Source organism: Leptidea sinapis, chromosome 39, assembly GCF_905404315.1.
Source record: "Leptidea sinapis chromosome 39, ilLepSina1.1, whole genome shotgun sequence".
Classification (NCBI taxonomy): Eukaryota; Metazoa; Arthropoda; class Insecta; order Lepidoptera; family Pieridae; genus Leptidea; species Leptidea sinapis.
Window position 1 is genome coordinate 2,308,536 of NC_066303.1, and position 19,599 is coordinate 2,328,134.

General features: G+C 35.4%; 1 protein-coding gene across 10 annotated transcripts in view; it reads right to left on the reverse strand.

Moving 5' to 3' along the window:
* Positions 1-19,599, reverse strand: part of LOC126976179 (sex peptide receptor) — a 200,640-nt gene that overhangs the window by 46,550 nt on the left and 134,491 nt on the right. For 4 of the 10 annotated variants that reach the window (XM_050824420.1, XM_050824418.1, XM_050824422.1 and 1 more), the window contains 2 exons: positions 14,165-14,190; positions 5,833-5,909 (listed from right to left, as the gene is read on the reverse strand). The exons of 2 other annotated variants lie outside the window; for them this stretch is intronic. The gene's annotated coding sequence lies outside the window, so the exon portion shown is untranslated. The remainder of the gene's footprint in view (positions 1-5,832; positions 5,910-14,164; positions 14,191-19,599) is intronic. 4 more of the 10 variants (XM_050824415.1, XM_050824414.1, XM_050824419.1 and 1 more) reach the window with 1 other exon arrangement.

Here is a 19,599-nt window from a genome sequence, read left to right on the forward strand (position 1 = left end):
TTGGAGTTTTGTATCGAAATAATAATATAAAGTCGATTTTTCATTGTAAACTATATTTAATTAAATAAAAGTATAAGCCATTGCTATCTATACTTTTTTGGTATCTCATTGGTAGTTAATTGGTCCCTTTCTAATAAAACGAAATGCCTAACTTTGGACTCCCTCATCGAAGTTGAATTTTTTTCAGAGTTTCTTGCGCCGCATCTTCTCTCAGAGCGCCATATGTTTCCGAAGCGGTAGTAGTATCTAGTATATAAGAAATGACATCGAAAAGAATTGTATAGGAATCAATTTTGAATATAATGCCCTTTTATGCCTTTTGCCTGTATCCAGTTATTAAATTCCGGAAAATATTGTCATCTGTTGGAGTTAAATCCGGTGGATGTCGTTGCCTGGAACAGCAGCGGCCAGGAGCGATTGACCAGCCTCAGTTGTTTAACAGCTAGTTTTTACATCATAGTTTACAGTTTCTGACATAAGATACATGCCGTAATCAAGATTTTTGCTGTTGTGAACGACAGCAGCAATATTTCTTGAAAGGCTCACAAATTACATTTTCCGAGTCATTTTTTGCCTGGGGCAGGATCTTTTACAGGTTTCTTTGACAACAGTGGGAGACCAATTAGTGTTAGATTTTTCTTATAATAGAGATGATTGATGAGGTCAAAGACGAGGTTACAATAAAGGTAATAATTACATATTTCTATTATATTAAGCGGCAATTTTCTCGTTACACTTTTCATAACATTTTTGTATTCAGAACACTTAACAATTATTGATTGTAAACTTTCTTTGCATTAAAGGAATATTCATTCTAAGATTTGTGAACATTAATAACTAATTATGTTGGGTATTCTATTGGGCAATGCAAAATGGCTATATAGGGATCTCTATTATCCTCCGGGTAATGACGATATAGATTTTATATGATCTGTCCCAACTGGTTGAGTCGCCAGCACGGCTTCCAGACTTAGATTAATTATACCTCTAGATAGACTTTGACAGTTGTGAAAACGTCGAAAAAAATTGAATTAAAAACTCTATTTTGAGCAATTCACGCACACTAACACAAAGTGTCATACAAATCGGGAGTGTAAGACGTAGCTTGTCTCGCACACACACTGATCTAATATTACTGGCCTGTATTTTATAGTAACCATTAACACACAAACGTTTTTTAACAATTCGTTTGAATAACGCAATACTTTTGTTACATACATAAAAGTACATACATCGCCCCACAAAAGACTTACTAACTCGACATAACCAAGTAGTAGGCATTATAAATTTATGTCTGTTCCTGGTGCTAACATTATGGTTATGACAGTTTCTAGCAAATTCATTCATGTGCCTATGAACATAAATTACATTACCAAGAATATATTATATCTACACGTATCAATTATCTAAGCTTCCAGACCTGGCCTAGCCTGGCATAGCCACATGCCGTCCTTATTGGATTTTCTTTTGGATATTTAGATATATTAATTCATTTTAACCCAACTTGCAACGGTGGGCTTAAATGATCTGCAAAATAATTAAGAGGAAATACAACCGTACCTCCAGATTATTTAAGCGGCATTTCGCCCGTGTGGAGGCTAAAGATGTCGTCAAACGGCGAGCAGTTTTCAATCGAGCCAACTGGAACACACAAGTTCTGGGCATTGTTGAAACCTGTTATAGCCAGAAATCCTTGTCGCCACTACACAATATGTGGAATGGGGCCTCCTTGGCTAATAAGGCAATACGAAAACCCGATCTCCTGGGCTCGTTCTTTGTCTTCAACTCGAGTCTTAGCGATAATAGAAAAAAAAAACAACTCTACACCACAAATACTGTTCAGACAGAAAACTGTTCAGCTACGATAAATGACAAATAGTAAGGTTTTCGCCATGGTTGGTCGGCGGGTGATCTTCTGATATAGCTCGGCAGTGCCTTTCCAAAGCAAGGGAGAAGACCTGGCAATTAGTCTGGATATAGCGAAGACTCTCTATCGTGTATGACACAAGGCGCTTCTTTCAAAACTTCCATCATTTGGGTTTCCCGAGGATTTATGGAAGTGGACTACCAGTTTGCCCGCTGGGAGCAGCATACATGACACAGTCAACGGATATTACCCCGTAGCCCATGAACACTGGAGTTCCCCAAGGCGGTATGCTATATAATATGGGCTATATATATCCTACACTGTTTCTTCTGCATATAAATGATATCTTAGACGCCTTCTACATGCATTGATGTGCAGATGACAGTACTGTTGTTGGAAGAAACTTTTATCTTTTCATAATTTTTTTTAGACATTCGGAATGGGAGAATGAAGTTTATTCGATTTAACCCCCAGAAGAAAGAAAATGCATCACTTCGTATCAGAATACTGGGTTTCGAAGTCTCGAGTGATTGCCAATTCCACGGTGTTCTGGAAGGCAAAGCCAAACTGGCTCCAAAGACACTGGACCTCATAAAAAGAGTCAGCTACTTCAAGCTAGCCCACATTCTTGTACTATTATTGCGCTCATCATTGGTCTGGTTCACCCCAGTATCAGTTCGGATCAGTTGACCACGTGCAACGCAGAACTACTCGAATTGTCAGGGATCCAGTTCTCTCTGAACATATACAAATGTTTATTAAATTAAAACAGCTCTTATTGGCATACTTTCAGGTGTGGAAGAGTTTTCGCAGCAAGATTTACTGAAAGTAGTTCTTACTAATACTAAATCACTACTACCTCGCTGGTAACTATGGCAACTATGGCGTCACTGCCAATAGAACGATTTATTTAGATTTCTAAGTACAAACCAAAATTATTAAATCACGCACATTCTCCTTATTATTCGGTTGCCAAAAGTTTTGATAAAGAGTTCTCGACGTCAATAATGGAATTTTGATTTGGGACTCGGGTATGCACGAACCCTCTCAATATTGAAAGAGCAATCAGGGAGCGATTTCTTATTTACTTTCTATAATAGAACCCACAAAATGTTTTTAAGAAACGCACAAAATATAACATTTTAATATTTGAATTGATTTGAAACAATTTGATAGCTTTTAATTGAATGTAAAACAACATTTTAATATGTTTTATAATTTTTTACTTACTTTCGTACTAGATCTTATGTAACTATTATTTCCATCGATATATCGTTAGCCTATTACTAAGTCTGGCCATAAAATATACTGTTACAATTAAAAATTAACAAAATATTACATTTCAATTTGGAATCTATCATTTTTATGATTGTTCAATCTTCATTGAGTTTTCTCATTTTGGCGCCAATACATTGCACAATATTTTGCGATATTAAAACGGAGTGGGGTGATAAAGAGAACCGAATCGCTGTGATTGTATTACACAAAGCAGGTATGCAGGCAAATACAATTTTTAAAACTTCATATATGTTTGGTATTAGTAAAATGTTTGTGTACCGGGCTATTAACAGGTACAATGAGACCTCCTCTGTTTATGACAGAAAAAGATCTGGCCATCCACGTAGTGTTCGCACGAAAAAGGTGTTCAAAGCAGTAAGGGAAAGAATCCGAAGAAATCCTGTCCGAAAGCAAAGATTTTGTCTCAGGAGATGAATATGCATCTAGACCCATGTCGCGTATTTTAAAAGATGACTTAGGACTTGCAGCCCATAGGAGACGTATTGGTCATTTCTTAACTGATAATTTAAAAAAGACTAGGGTGGTAAAATCGCAACAACTACTGAAACAATATGCAAAGGGAGGTCACAGATTTTTTTTATGACTGATGAGAAAATTCTAACAATTGAGCAACATTTTAATAATCAAAATGACGGTATGCTAAAAGCCCTAAGGAAGCTTTCCAATTAGTCGACAGAGTGCAACGTGGGCACTATCCGACTTCAGTGATGGTTTGGAGGAGTATGAAGGAGTGACTATATAAGCTATACTTTTGTGAAAATGGTATCAACACATCGGCACAAGAATATTAAGATACCATTCATGAGAAGGTAGTGAAGCCCCTTCACAACACCATGTTCAATAACCAAGACTCGGCGCTGGGTCATAAAGATCGGACTGCGCAGTCTTGGTTGGAAACGAAAGTTTCCGATTTCATCAGAGCTGAAGACTCGCCTGCGTCTAGTCCCGATCTTAATTCGCTGGATTATGATTTATGGTTAGTTTTAGAGAGCACGGCTCGCTCTTAACGTCATTATAATTTGGAGTCCCTAAAACAATCCGTACGATTGGCAGTGAAGAATTTTCCCATGGAAAGAGTGCGTGTTCTATTGATAACTGGCCTCAACGTTGAAAGGACTATATTGCAGCAAATTGAGACCACTTCGAATAAGCTTTTCATACTTTAAATTGTTTTATACTTATGTATTAATATTTTTTATTATTAATATTAGTGTACACACTGTAAAAGTAATAAATATTTGCATTAGATTTTTTTTAATATCTTGGTTTCAGTATTTACGGCAAGACTCGGTATTATTTTCGCACGTAAATTCATTGACGTGCATTCATTGTCAGTCAGAATATAAAGCAAATGTTGAAGTCAAGCTAATATAAAATATGATAAATAGTATGGTTAAAGTATACTTTAAATACATTACCAGCAATTATATAAACGAACTCAACATTACATAAACAAATTTTTAATGTTTATTTATAATAAATCAAGAAATTGATAAAACGTATGTATGATCAAACCCGAATGACTCATTTACGTCCATCTAACATGCTTTCGTAGAATTTTAAATTTAAAATTATTCAATGTTTAAATTGCATATCATATTTCAACCCGGCGTGAGTGAGGTGAGTAATTGTAACACCAGCTGTAGGGTAAGAGCTACCAATACCGGCCGATACTTTTACGCTAAATTATTATGCTATGCAGCATAACAGATGAGAAACTAATAATAGTGGCGAAAAGCTTTTTGTCAATCATATAAGAAGAAAAAAATAACATTAAAGATAAATATTAAGTAGCTTTTTAGCCTTAACTTAATCACTATTATATTGTAAAATAAAACCGTAAGAGTTAAAATATTTACACTTTTATATTTCAACCCAGCGTGAGATAGGAGAGAAATTGTAACACCAGCTGTAGGGTAAGAGATACCAATACCGGCCGATACTTTTACGCTAAATTATTATGCTATGCAGCATAACAGATGAGAAACTAATAATAGTGGAGAAAAGCTTTTTGTCAATCATATAAGAAAAAAATAACATTAAAGATAAATATTAAGTAGCTTTTTAGCCTTAACTTAATCACTATTATATTGTAAAATAAAACCGTAAGAGTTAAAATATTTATACTTTTATATTTCAACCCAGCGTGAGATAGGTGAGAAATTGTAACACCAGCTGTAGGGTAAGAGATACCAATACCGGCCGATACTTTTACGCTAAATTATTATGCTATGCAGCACGACAAACTAACAATAATGGAGAAAAGCTTTTTGTCGATCATATAAGAAGAAAAAAATAACATTAAAGACAAATATTAATAAGCTTTCCAGCCTTAACTTAATCACTTTGGTATTGTAAAATAACACCGTAAGAGTTAAAATATTTATGCTTTTATATTTCAACGCAGCGTGAGTAAGGTGAGAAATTAACCAACTGTAGGGTAGGAAACACCAATACCGACCGATAATCTTATAATAAATGATCTTGCTATGCAGCATGACTCATGAGAAATTAACATAGTGGAGGATAGATTCTTGTCAATCATAAGAAGAAAAAAATAACATTAAAAATATAAATTAATCAGCTTTCTAGCCTTAACTTTTAAATTGTAAAATAAAACCGTAATAGTTAAAAATGATTATACCTTTTTTATAAAATAAACTTACCTTATAACAGTATCGATGTTATGATGGCTCTAGCGTTGCGTTGATCAGCTCTACCTTCAGGTGATAGCTTGTATATCCTGTTCCACAAAAAAAAAAAGAAATTTAAATAATCAATCTCTTACCACAAGATAGTAAGGAAAAAATTTGTATTAATTTTTACATTAGGTACATTAATTTCATTACAATATGTTAAAATATTTATGGGTATTCGATATCTCACTTTGAACACTTTCTATAAATAATTCAAGTAAGAAATACAACCTAGTGAGGATAACTATATTTATTAACTAGCTGACCCGGCAAACCATATGAATTATTTTTAGAGTTAGACGGTTTCTTGGACATTGCAACAATTTTTTTCTAAAATAAAATATTTTTTCTAAAATAAACGTAGCCTAAGTTACTCCTTATTATATCAGCTACCTGCCAATAAAAGTCCCGTCAAAATCGGTCCAGCCATTTCAGAGGTTAGCCGGAACAAACAGATTGTAAAAAATGTTATTTTGGTGTATATATATTCATATACATGTTGTAAAAAACGGTTATTTACATATTAAAAATAGACACTCCAATTTTATTTATATGTTAAGATAATAATATGATAATTGAATTCACAGACACAAAGAATAAAATATTAAATCTTCTTTTGCATTTTTTGGTAGTAACTTCCATTATTCTAAGGCAGTTAAATTATTTAAACTTTCGTGAGATAATACAAACTTGTTGGAATAGCCTGCAAGTGCAGTGCGAGACAGGGCGTTATTGCGAATTTACTGCGTTCACGAAGAACCTCCGAATAGTCCGAAACTCACCATAAATCGCGAGTTAAGCCTGTATAAATAAATAAAATTATTCCAAGGTGTAATTGAAGGGACCTACAAAAGATTGTATTTCACAAAAAATAGTGGAACTAACTTGAAATTTTAACTTTTCGTTTTCAATGATATGGTACGAGAGTAAGGGCAAAACATATATAAGGTCGCCTTAGGAAGAACCAGGTTAGTTTTTTTTTTATGGAATAGCAGGACAAACGAGCGTACGGGTCACCTGGTGTTAAGTGATCACCGCCGCCCACAATCTCTTGTAACACCAGAGGAATCACAGGAGCGTTGCTGGCCTTTAAGGAAGGTATACGCGCTTAGTTGTGATGTAATCCAAATAACAATACTATGACCCAAATATTATCTTGATCCAGATATCCATTTAGATAATATAACTTCACGTAAATAGAACTAAAACTATGAATGATCTCAACAAATAAACAGCAATGTAAGTCGATAAGCCATATTTACATAAATGGGATCAAGATTTGGCAAACACCAAACAGCTAGATTGGATGACGTCCGAGTCTGGACAATAATTATATAAGCAAGCTAGGTTTAGTAATAAACATAAGTCTATAATATGTATTCAACATCTGATAGTCCGGTAAAATTAACAAAAAAATAGGAGTGAAGTTACAAAAATTCGCACCCAGCTGGTGATTGGTAGGAATCAAGTAAAATTTTATGAACAATGCGGGTCTCGAACCCACGGCGTCTCGCGTTCCGTGCGAGTGCTCTTCCAACTGAGCTAACCGTTTGACTGACGTATCGTCATAAAATCTTGTATGCTTTGTTCAACTCTCAAGGTGTCCCGCATCGTTCATAAAATTACGTTTTCAAATTTTATTTGTTAAGCTTAGAAGTGAGGGTTAACACTTTCAAAACATAACAAATTGGCAGGATTCTTCAAATCACCATTATAAATTTAATCTAAAACGCCTTTGCCGAGTAAATGGTTTTCCCAGGTATCACATGGATGAGGATTTTTAAATTTCATTTATGATGGTATTATTAACAACCATACTAATTTTCAGCTGGGTGCAACCTTTTGCACCCTCGTGCGTAAATTGACCGGACTGTGATGTAATATTTTAAATATTTCCTGCAACGATTTGCAAATCTGCCGTGCGATGAAAAATATCAATATACAAATATGGAATACTAGCTGACCCAGCAAACGTTGTTTTGCCATATAAATTGTATTGATCTTTTGCTTGCTAGTTGATAAGAGATGGCGCTAGTTGTATTCATTAGTAACAATCACACTTCTTTTATATTTTGTGTAATTCACACTATAGTTTTATAAATTATAGCCTATATGTTAATCTGGTATGTAAGCTATATTATTGTAAAGTTTCATCAAAATCTATTCAGTAGATTTTGCGTTAAAGAAGCTCAAACATATATCCAGACATACAAACTTTCACATTTATAATATTAATAGGATTTGTATCGGAAAATCACAGCTAGGAACCGAAACTTATATTCAAAATAATAGCCAGTAATAATATAAAACAAAATGTTCAGGTTTTTATTAAACTGCAGTAGTCTATGAGTAGGTATATAAGATATAAAACGTTTGGCCATCTTTTTGGATAATTTTCAAGGGAAACTCACGAGTGTTAGATGCGTAAATAAGGTAATACGAATTACAATAAATAACTTAGAACCCCCTTGTGCTTTCTTGAAATAAGCGAACGAATTGCTCTATAAATTTTTATACGTGCAGCCTATATTTAAATTACAGCCAACAATCTGTACTCTTAAAGACGAATTTCATTTAGATATTTCATTACTTGCCTTCAGTAGCATAATTGACAAATCACTGCTTGAGCCAAAAGGTTCGCTTTGTTGGAACCGAGCCAATTTACTTTGAAAATTAGATGCAAAACGTTTACTTGCTTTTCTAATGTGTTGAAAGTTGAAGTTCTAATGATTTATTGAAATCCATGCCACGTAATATTATCGTAAAAGAGTACAAAAATTTTACTTATATTAAAAATATCTTGGAGTCGTACGGAGATCATCTCCTACTACAACTACGTTCTGACATGTAATAACGAAGTTGAAGTAAACGTTTCTATCATTATTATAGATGCAATATTATCTTCACCTAATTATAAGATCAAATAAGGTAAAGAAAATGATAATATAAACGTAAATTTTATAATCCCATAACAGAACGCCATAACTTCCATAAGTCTTATTCAAACACTATTTTAAAGGCAATGTTTTGCGATATTAACATTTTTATAACTGGGTAATGATTTAATTTGTTTTATTACTATTTAAAGATACAATATCATCTTTTTATGGTAATGGAAGAAGGAAAGAACATATATACGGGTCATTGAATAGTATGTGATATCGGCGATTCATACTCTCTAATAACATCAGAGGAATCACAAATGTTTTACCAACTTTATAAACAATTTGTTATGTTTTTAAAGTGATTACTCGAACGGTTAGCTTAGTTGGAAGAGCACTCGCATGGAACGCGAGAGGTAAGAGTCCCGAATCCCCACAAGATGGACCAACGATCTGGTCAAGGTCGCCGCAATAAGTTGGATGAGGTCAGCGCAGCACCCATCGTCATGGCGATCTATGGGGAAGGCTTTTATCCAGCAGTGGTCGTCTTCCGTCTGAAATTATGATGATGATTTTCCTTATCCCATCAAAACCGGTTCGGTGCAGTTTTCAACGAACTTTCTTCAACGTACAACCAAGCTGTGAAATGAGCTTCCTTGTGCGGTGTTTCCAGGACTATTGACCTATGTGTATCCGACAGGTGCACCTTCAAAACAATCGCATACACTTTTTTAAAAAATCTGCCAATGCCAATGGTACCTAAGTTAATTTTTATTGAAGTAGGCGTTACGTTGCGAAAATCCATAATTATCATCGCATTCGGCATCCTCAGGCATCCTCAGGAGATGTTGACTCGCCAAACAAAGACGAAACACGTGTTGAATTGTTTAAAGACAAATATTGGCGGAATTAACAATAAAGAAAACTCAAAATATTTGAATACCTAAGCTATTTTTTGTTTGTGAATATAAAGACAACATTTAAACCATGACATTATTCTAGACACACACTCACAAAATGATCATCAGAGCGCAAAGCCTTATGAAGTCAATTGCGCAATAGAGAAGCTATTAAGCTCAATGGGACCCGGTTAAGGATTTGCGTCCACACTAAAGTGTGGCTATAAGAGTATTTAGAGATAAACTTGTTAGCATTCCATATGGAATGAATGCTTGGTCTACGTACTCGACACGACTACGAAGTGCCTGGTCGTTGTGATCTGTAAGCTAAATTGGCTTAGGAACCTGTTTACAATATACATTAGCACTCGTGTTTATTGCTTTAGTAACTCTCCCTTAGTAGCAGAATTTGGCAAGAAGCAAATAGCTTTAGGTGATTATTCTACTAAGACATTTAAGTCGGAGAGTGTCGTTTGGATGGTATTTATAATTTTAAACTTGGATGGGAGCGTAAAATATAGAGTAAAATAAGAAAATCATCGAATTATGAATTATAGTCAACTTACGACGATTTACACGGTTCGTTAATTTATCATCATCATCATCAGCCGGAAGACGTCCACTGCTGGACAAAAGCCTCCCTTAAAGATTTCCACGATGATCGGTCCTGCGCTGCCCTCATCCAGCGTCCGGCGATCTTGACCAGATCGTCTGTCCATCTTGTGTGGGGCCTACCAACACTGCGTCTTTCAGTACGTGGTCGCCATTCGAGGACTTTACTGCCCCAACGGCCCTCTGTCCGTCGAACTATGTGCCCTGCCCACTTCAGTTTCGTAATCATTTGGGCTATGTCGGTAACTTTGGTTCTCCTACGGATCTCCTCATTTCTGATTCGATCTCGCAGGGAAACTCCCAGCATAGCCCTCTCCATTGCCCTCTGAGCGACCTTGAGCTTCCTCATAAGGCCCATAGTTAGCGACCACGTCTGGGTACCGTAAGTCATCACTGGCAACACACACTGGTTGAAAACCTTCGTCTGCAGACACTGTGGTATTTCGTTAATTCATTAATAAATTATACCATAAAATTATTATAAATACGTACTTTAATGCCAATATTATATGTCCATTTCTGTTGCTAACTACATATTATATCCACGTCCAAATACATACAAAGATAAGGCTTACTTTAAAAAAATAATATTTAAAGTGATAGCGTAGCATTCAGTGGACATAAAGCGTATTGGACCCTCGATAAGCTAAGATAGAGATCTGTGTAGGACAAATGGACTGTTGTTTATGTAACACGAATATATTAATAATTTATAGGCTGTGACGCGGCGCAGTTTGTTCCCTATCGTTAATTATTCTTATCAAAGGGATGACAGGAAAAATCTGTACGAAACAGCAGTTATCTGAAAATATATTATTTACTTTACAAGTGCCCTTACTGTTACTGAATTAAAAATAAATAAATAATGTGGGAAATAAGAATACCGAATATTCTCAATACCGCCAATAGCCTTCGACACCAGTTCCAGCTGATTATAAACGCGTCAGTATCATGTTTAAGCTATTTTATCAGTGGGAGGCTCCTTTGCACAGGATGCCAGCTAGATTATGGGTACCACAACGGCGCTTATTTCTACTGTGAAGCAGTAATTTGTTTCAGTCTGAAGGGCGCCGTAGCTAGTGAATTTACCGGACAAATTAAACATAACATATTATTTCTCATGGCGACGAGCGCAGTTGTAGTGCCGCTCAGAATTTTTGGGTTTTTCAAAAATCCTGAGCGGCACTACATTGATTGCAATGTATGCCCATTAGGGCACGGCGTATCAATCACCATCAGCTGAACGTCCTGCTCGTCGCGTCCCTTATAGCCAAAAAAAATCATTTCGTTTTGAGGTTATAGTTTCTTTGAGAAGTAAACTGTAACAAAAATATATGCCCAACGCGCTTTTACGATCAGGTGTATAAATGCTCAACTCTACACGTGAATATGAAAACTCAAAAATGTCAAACGCAGACGAAAGAAGCGAAGTTAGTTATGTCGTAAGAATAAAATGCAATAATATTAATAATATTATTACTAACATAGTTAATAAGGTCTATTGTTACTGACGCTTTATGGATGCAATATCTGTATAAAGTACATGTTTTAACTTAAAAGTTCGTATAAGCAAAAAATGTCAATCACGCTTGTCTCCTCCAATCCTACATCCCATTTGTAATAAGAAAAAATAAAGATTCTAGATTCGAGATTCGTAACGCAGGTACTAATAAATAACTGCCATCAATAGAAAAACAAACCGACAGAGAAGCTAATATAAAAGTCATAAAAAAGGTATCAACTCACAAAAACAATGAAGAATAATGACCTTTCTTTCCGATCGGAAAAAATGGTTACATGAACTGAGCCATTCTCCGTGAATTACGTCAGAATATATAAATGCTAACTTCTGAATAATGTCAGTTCTTAAAAAATCAATCTTCAAAAGATATGTGTATGTAATGATGTACTCGCTATCCTACTCTTAGATCTATTTCCATCAGCTAATAAACACGTTACTACTTATAATGTTGACTTCAGTACGTCAACAACTCGGCTGATGAGGTGAGCCAATATATCTAGCTATCGTAGATCTGCAAACTATAGACAGAGCGTTCATTAATGTGTTTCATTTATTATGTAATAGTTATTTATACAACTGTTGTGTTAAAAGGGGTATTAAAACACGAATGTGGGTTCATGATAATATTATCACATGAGTGTCTTAAGACCTAATTATCAACAGTTGCATACGAGAGTTTATTTACACCTAAAATATATGTACTGAATTTCAGTGTTTGAAAACCAGTACAACATTATATCATCCGTTTTCATTACAACACTCGTTTGGATGATGTAATGGTTGTTAGGACATTGGGTGTTATAATGTTGGCAATAAGCTAACTGTTATAGAATCTGTAATAGAGGATTTAATGCATGGGTGTAGGTAAATATCAAAATGTTTTATTATTGTTTTTGATAAAAATGGTATTTCGTAAAAATTTGAAACTACAAAACATTAGTTAAGCATGGTTCATAAGAATATGTAAACACAGTAATGCCTCGAATAGATGTTTATTAGACTCAAAGAACCTTTTGGATCCCTGACAATTTGGTAAAATTGGACACGATCAAATGGTTCGGGCCCGACTCGACCGAGTAGACCAGACTTTTTTTCTTATTTTGCTTCATCGCAATCTGTTATAGACAACAATGAACCACTATTCAGTCTGATGAAATTTTATCTGATTGAGTGATTTAACGTGGCGAGAAACTTCTCAGTTATTATTAAGTATGTTCTCCCATCCCATGTCGAATCAATCTTTAAGTAGTGTTGGAACACTTTGTCTTTTCAATCGCCCATAACGCAGACTTGTCTCCACTCAGTCGGAAGGAATTATTTCTATGTTTTACGAGTCTCTTCTGTACTTTTTCATCTCCTGTTTGACAGTTGGAAGATTCAGGTCATGGTTTAAGACGAGACATGAGAGCAATACTCCACATGTAGCTGCGCCGTGTAAAATGCCCGCTAGCTCTATTGAATTTTTCAAAACTGATGTAGTATAGTTTCTAAACCAAATTGTCTTTCCCTTCTATGTAAAGACAATTGAAATTTCGAGAACCAGTATGCTGATACTAGGCAAGACTCTAAAAGAATCATATTTGTCCAAGAGCGGTAACACGAGTAATGAGGATTTTTAGTACTTAAAGCTTAACTTGAGACACTATAATATTAATGAAGTTATTGTGAACTTAAGGTACTTTTGACCCCATTCAGTGCCCATCTGGTCTTGAAAGAAGATACCAGTTTCGTCCCGGATTGGTCGAGAATTTGCGTCGTTGGTATACGTGGGGCTCTCAGAAAGTTTTGACAAACTAAAAAATCACCCTATATGGATAAAACAATTTTATTTAAGTCTTTTCAGAGTAGTGTCCACCAGCCTCTTTAGTACGTCTCATGCGTCTAAAACAGTTATTGAAACACTTTTAGCGCATCTTCCGGAGACGAAAACTGGATCCCTTTCAGTTAATTTTTTGTTTTAGGGAATAAAAAAAGGCATACATTGCTAGAACAGGACTGTAACGAGGGTGACTTGTGACTTTGACCAATGTAGGGTCCAGGAAGTCCCTTGTTATGAGCGCTGAGGGAGCGGGGCCGATGTCGTGGTGAAGCAATAGCCTGCCGAGCCCGGTATTCGGTCGCCTTATGTCATGGCAGTGAAAACTTCTAAGTTCTTCATTAATTCTTTACCAGCTCCTTTGCACAGGATGTTGTCTAGATTATGGGTACCGCAACGGCGCCTTTTTCTACCGTGATATGTGAAAGTATTATTGTGTTCTAGTCTGAAGGGTGCCGTAGCTAGTGAAATTACTGGGTAAGTGAGACTTAACATCTTTTGTCTCAAGGTGATGTGCGCAGTTATTGTAGTGCCGGTCAGAATTTTTAGGTTTTTCAAGATTCCTACCTACCAAATTTCCATCAGCTAAACGTACATCTGAAAAAAAAATATTGATAATAAGTTTATTGTTTTTGTCTCGTTATAACATAGTGGAATTCTATTGAAGTGGTAATGTACAAAAAAGATGATGCTCTACAGAAACATTAATGGATCTATTACAGATCTTGCAAACTAAACAGTTTCAAAGAAAAAGCAATTGATAAAAGAAACAATGTTTATGCTGCAATAAACATCTGGTGAAATCATTTGGTGTAAACAATTGTTCAACTGGCATTCAATGGGCTCGGGTTGCCTATCTTTACACTCGAATAAATCTGGTATTTGGATCGGCGAAGATATTTGTAAGCGTGATTTAGTCTATAGAGTAAGAGCTTGTATATTTCTTGAATGGAATGTATGTTGGTGGAATATACTTTAGGAGCTGTTGTTGCTCAAATATTTAAACACATTATTTCAATTTTAATTTCCTGTCCACGTTTATTCTGTTGGGCCCAGAAGTACCAGTGGGAGGCTCCTTTGCACAGGATGCCGGCTAGATTATGGGTACTAACTACAACGGCGCCTATTTCTGCCGTGAAGCAGTAATGTGTAAGGATTACTGTGTTTCGGTCTGAAGGGCGCCGTAGCTAGTGAAATTACTGTGCCAATGATACGTAACATCTTATGTCTCAAGGTGACGAGCGCAATTGTAGTGCCGCTCAGAATTTTTGGGGTTTACAAGTATCCTGAGCGGCACTGCATTTTATAATGGGCAGTGCGCATCAATTACCATCAGCTGAACATCCTGCTTGTCTCGTCCCTTATTTTCATTAAAAAAAAAAACAAGGTACGGGTATGGTGTAAATCTACTGCTTCTCGGTAGAGCTACTGGAAATCTAAATGAAAGTGCCAATTCACTGTACTAAATTAGTAAAACTTTATATGTAAGTGTCTATTCCTACTCTGTGGTATTACTGTTTCTTATTTGTGATTATGTTGAGTATTTCTGATATATTCGTAAATTAAATATTTTATTATTACAAACAGTCCCATCGGCTTATTATGATGGAACCATGATCTACATATATCTTACCTTCCATGATAGTTGTATTTTTCTTGGTTGACCCGTAACATTGTTACGAATCTATTCGATAGGTACTTACCAGCGTAAAGAAACCTTAAACTTAACATACTTAGGTACTTTTGTTAACAGAGTTGTTTATATAAAAAATCTGTGTGCAATGCAATTCACACGTGGTAGAAGTGAAACCTTCAAAAATTTTGGATTCAAGATGGTCTGCACCTATAAAATAATTTTATGATGTGCATTGTGCATGAACTAAGCTAAGCTGCATATGAAGTCCTGGTACATGTTACTAGGATGACACTTGATTACAACCGCTGTGAAAGACATTACTATCACTGCTCCCATATTTATGTTCTCCTGGTGCCTATGTAGTAACGTCGTGAGCATGACGTCAGAATATATTAAGGTATACTTACGTAATACATAAGACTATCTCTTCTTCAACTATGATCGCCTGGTACTAAAAGACTGTATAATGCTTCCTATCCCTTCTTTCCTATCTCATTCTGACTGAATCCTATACATTTACCTGTTTGTGTCTCTATCGTCTCGCTTTTTCCTTTCAGCGAGTTTCAAATCACAACGATCCTAAAAAAGTTTAACTTCAAAAACATGTCGTTTTTCATTTTACTAATTTCGTTCCAGAACATTCGAGACGTTTCCTTACTTTTGTAAATAGAAGCACCCTTACTTCGATCATTTATTCATTCGTGACAATTCAAGGCAAAATCTATAATAACAAGCGATACTAGATATGTGATCAGTATTAGTATTATTAATACGTAAGTATCCATCCCTAGTCTGTGGTATTAGTGTTATGGTACCCAGTAACGAGTATTATTATAGTCCTGCGGGCCTACCGTAAACTTCTTATTGCGTTACAATTCACAACCTAAAATGAACTGCTTTGCTATTCCGTACCACGACGCGATTAGAGCTATCTAATTTAGGTTGACGTCAAATCAACTGATTAAATCGCAATGATGGCAATTGAATGGCAAAAATGATATCAACTGAATCGCAAACTGAATTAGTTCGTGCGTTCATTCGTAGGATGAGGTAATATTTCAACCTAAGCTGGATAGCTTATGTGTAAAAGTGAGCGATTCGAAACCAGTTGCTACTTCCTTAGAGGAAAGTGAATAGTGTTGTTAAAAACTTTAAAAAAATAGTAAAAACATACAGAAAAGGTAAATTTTATGGACAGAAAGATGAGATGAGAATTCTTTATTGGACTTTTTTGTAAAACAAAATACTGAAAATAAATACCAAAAATGAAAATACAAAGGACGACGCAGTAAGGGCCCGGTCTATAGCCTGTTCGCAGGAACGAATTAAAAAAAATATATTCTGTGATCCTGTCAAATCAAACATCAATGGAGGTGCGTTCAAAACTCGTTATTTTTACGAAAACACCTAAGCAAACATTTAATTTGTTATTCAAAGATATATAATAATTTATATTACTATTATTTAATGAGTACAAAAAAGAGCTTAATGCTTTATAATTTGACGTTATAAAGCGCAATTATAAAATGTAGTTTTAGTATTTTCTACGCAAAAAAACCGCTAAAATCATATCATTTTAGGTTTCGAAACGCATCGCATATGGTTCGAGTAAGAGAGTCAAACTTATGCAGCGACTGTAGAGCGTCATCTTCCTCACACCGCGGACCACAGACAAATTTATTTCGTTCATTCTTCATAAGCGATCCAAACGCTATTCATTAAAAGGCACTTCATGGTACGAATTTTAGTGATTCAGTTTAGGTACCTAAACCGAACTGCATAGAAATCGCATCGCATATTAAAAGTTGATGGTAGGCCCTCCGATATGTAACAATATCTATTGTTGACAGTAACAGGTGGACAAAGTGAAGATATCTGTAAAAGGATTGGCTCTCTAGCGTCGACACACTTCCGCTGCAACCGTTGACGAGTTAAGGCGTTACTCTGCCTGACTTCTGTTCGAATATTGTTCAATTCATTGTATCAATATTCGTAATTCATTCTTAGAAGCTTAACAAATTAATATAATAGTTAATTATTTAGATGTAAGCTTGTTAGTGAATTTATAGTAGGTGGTATTAAATTTTGTTATAAAAAATCCTTTTGATCTTATTTACTAGACTATATATTTGCAATGCGAAAAATTAACCTACCTAGGTATGAGGGTGCAGTAGTGGCACTGAATGCTCATTGATCAAGTTGTAATTGCAACATATCGTAAGAAAATGCTATTTAATCCGCAATTTATATAAAATCTAATTTCCAAACGTGGTATTTGCCCTGTATTAGTCGTCTAGATCATCATCTTAAGGTTATCCATCTAGGATTACCTTTCCCAACATTCAGCCACATGAGTTGTACCAATCAACAATGCAGTCCACCTACCATCACTTTTATTCAAGTTACCACTCCAAGTCATACCCATCTCATAACATACGCATTCCATTATAATTGTTGAAAATATCAGTACATCTTTTACTCCACACGCATTTCATTTGCTGCCAAAACTACGTAACATCGGTCCCGAAACTGATCAAATATAATTATGTTGAGGTGGATATATTGTATCATCCTCGACACAATGTAGACGCGAGGGTACTTGCCAAAGGCAATAAATAATGCAAATCATTGGAGCAACAAAACACAATTACTATTACATTCTACTTCACGACGACAACAAATATATAAATAGTTATTTATGCAACTGTTGTGTAATAAGGGGTATTAAAACACTCATGTGATAATAGTATCACATGAGTGTTTTAATACCTAATTATCAACAGTTGCATACAAGACTTTATCTACACCCAGAATATGAATCCTCTAAAAGATTCTGAAACAGTTAGCTTACTGCTAACATTAAAACGCCAGTCCTAGTAGTAACCTAATATCATCCATTACTGATTATATACAAATAAACTAAGTATTAATGAAACAATTATTTATTTTAGTAGTAATTTACATTTTGTTTAGTTCAATAATTAAATTCACTCGAATATAATGTTCTTTTGCAGCGTTTAAAATGAATCGCTCATTTTTTGTAAACAAAAAAATAAAAATATCGTAGAAAAATGGCGGGGATTCGAATAACATACTTCTTTTTTTACGGCGCGCGACGTTCTGGTTCTGTGGAACGCGCGTAAACTAAAATATTCTTTTATTGAAATTCATACAGATACCACGCATCGAGCAATAAGAACGTGGCTGTCTGTTGAAACTCTTTGCGCATGAAGGCATCGAAAAAAAAACATAGGAATGTTGTTATGAAATTCAGTACAACATTACAACACTCGTTTGGATGATGTAATGGTTATTAGAACATTGAGTGTTTTAATGTTGGCAATAAGCTCACTGTTTCAGAATCTTTAATAGAGGATTTAAAGCATGGGTGTACATAAATATATTTACTAACCATAGGGTGTGACAATAACATAAGAAATTGTAACAAAACTTGGTGAATGTCATCAAGCTTCATCAGTTCGTAAAGGGGCTTTGACATGGAGATGAGAACTGATAAGAAACTGCCATCACATCTTTTAATTCATATTATAACAATTTAGCCTACTTAATTTATTATTATACAATTTAAGGTGGCCTGCGCAGAACTATACAAGAACCATGTCTCACTATCTTCAATACAATCTCCTATACTACATGTGCCAACTTTGTAAACGTTTTATCGCATGCCACCAGACTGACAGTCCAATACTTATTTTATTTATATACAATAACTATGGTGAGTGTTAAATAAATAGGTATCTACCACACAGCCCCCATCTGGCACCTATTTCTCTCTGCGGTCGTTCATTCATAACTGAGGATCGTAGACATCGTCGGCTGAGGATGCTGGGGCTGTGGTACATGTTATGATCTGCCTCCATTGGTACCTGTTCATTGCATCTTTCGCTTGATCGCTCCATCTGATAGGGGACCGTCCGCGGGCTCGTTTGTCTTCAGTGTTCCCAACTACGATCAGATTTTTCCCACATCCCTTCTCCTTATTATGTGACAGAAATATCTGAGAATTCTATGCTGAAATATTGTAGAGAGGCAGATTCGAACAGAAACTGCGAAAGAATCGATGCATTTGTGTACCTGGCTGTCCAGGATCGGACTCTGGAAATTTATTTCCAAAAATCTATGATAAACATCGAGGTATCCACTTCAGGAATCCTGAAGATACTCCTAAACAATAGTGTTCACACTGCATAAGTAGTGATGGACTCACCGAGTTATCTCAGTCGTCAATGTTAAAAAAGCAATGTTGAATAATTAAAAAACCAGTTATGTCTCAAGGTGACGAGCGCAATTGTAGTGCCACTCAGAATTTTTGTAATTTTCAAGAATCCTGAACGGCACTGCATTGTAAT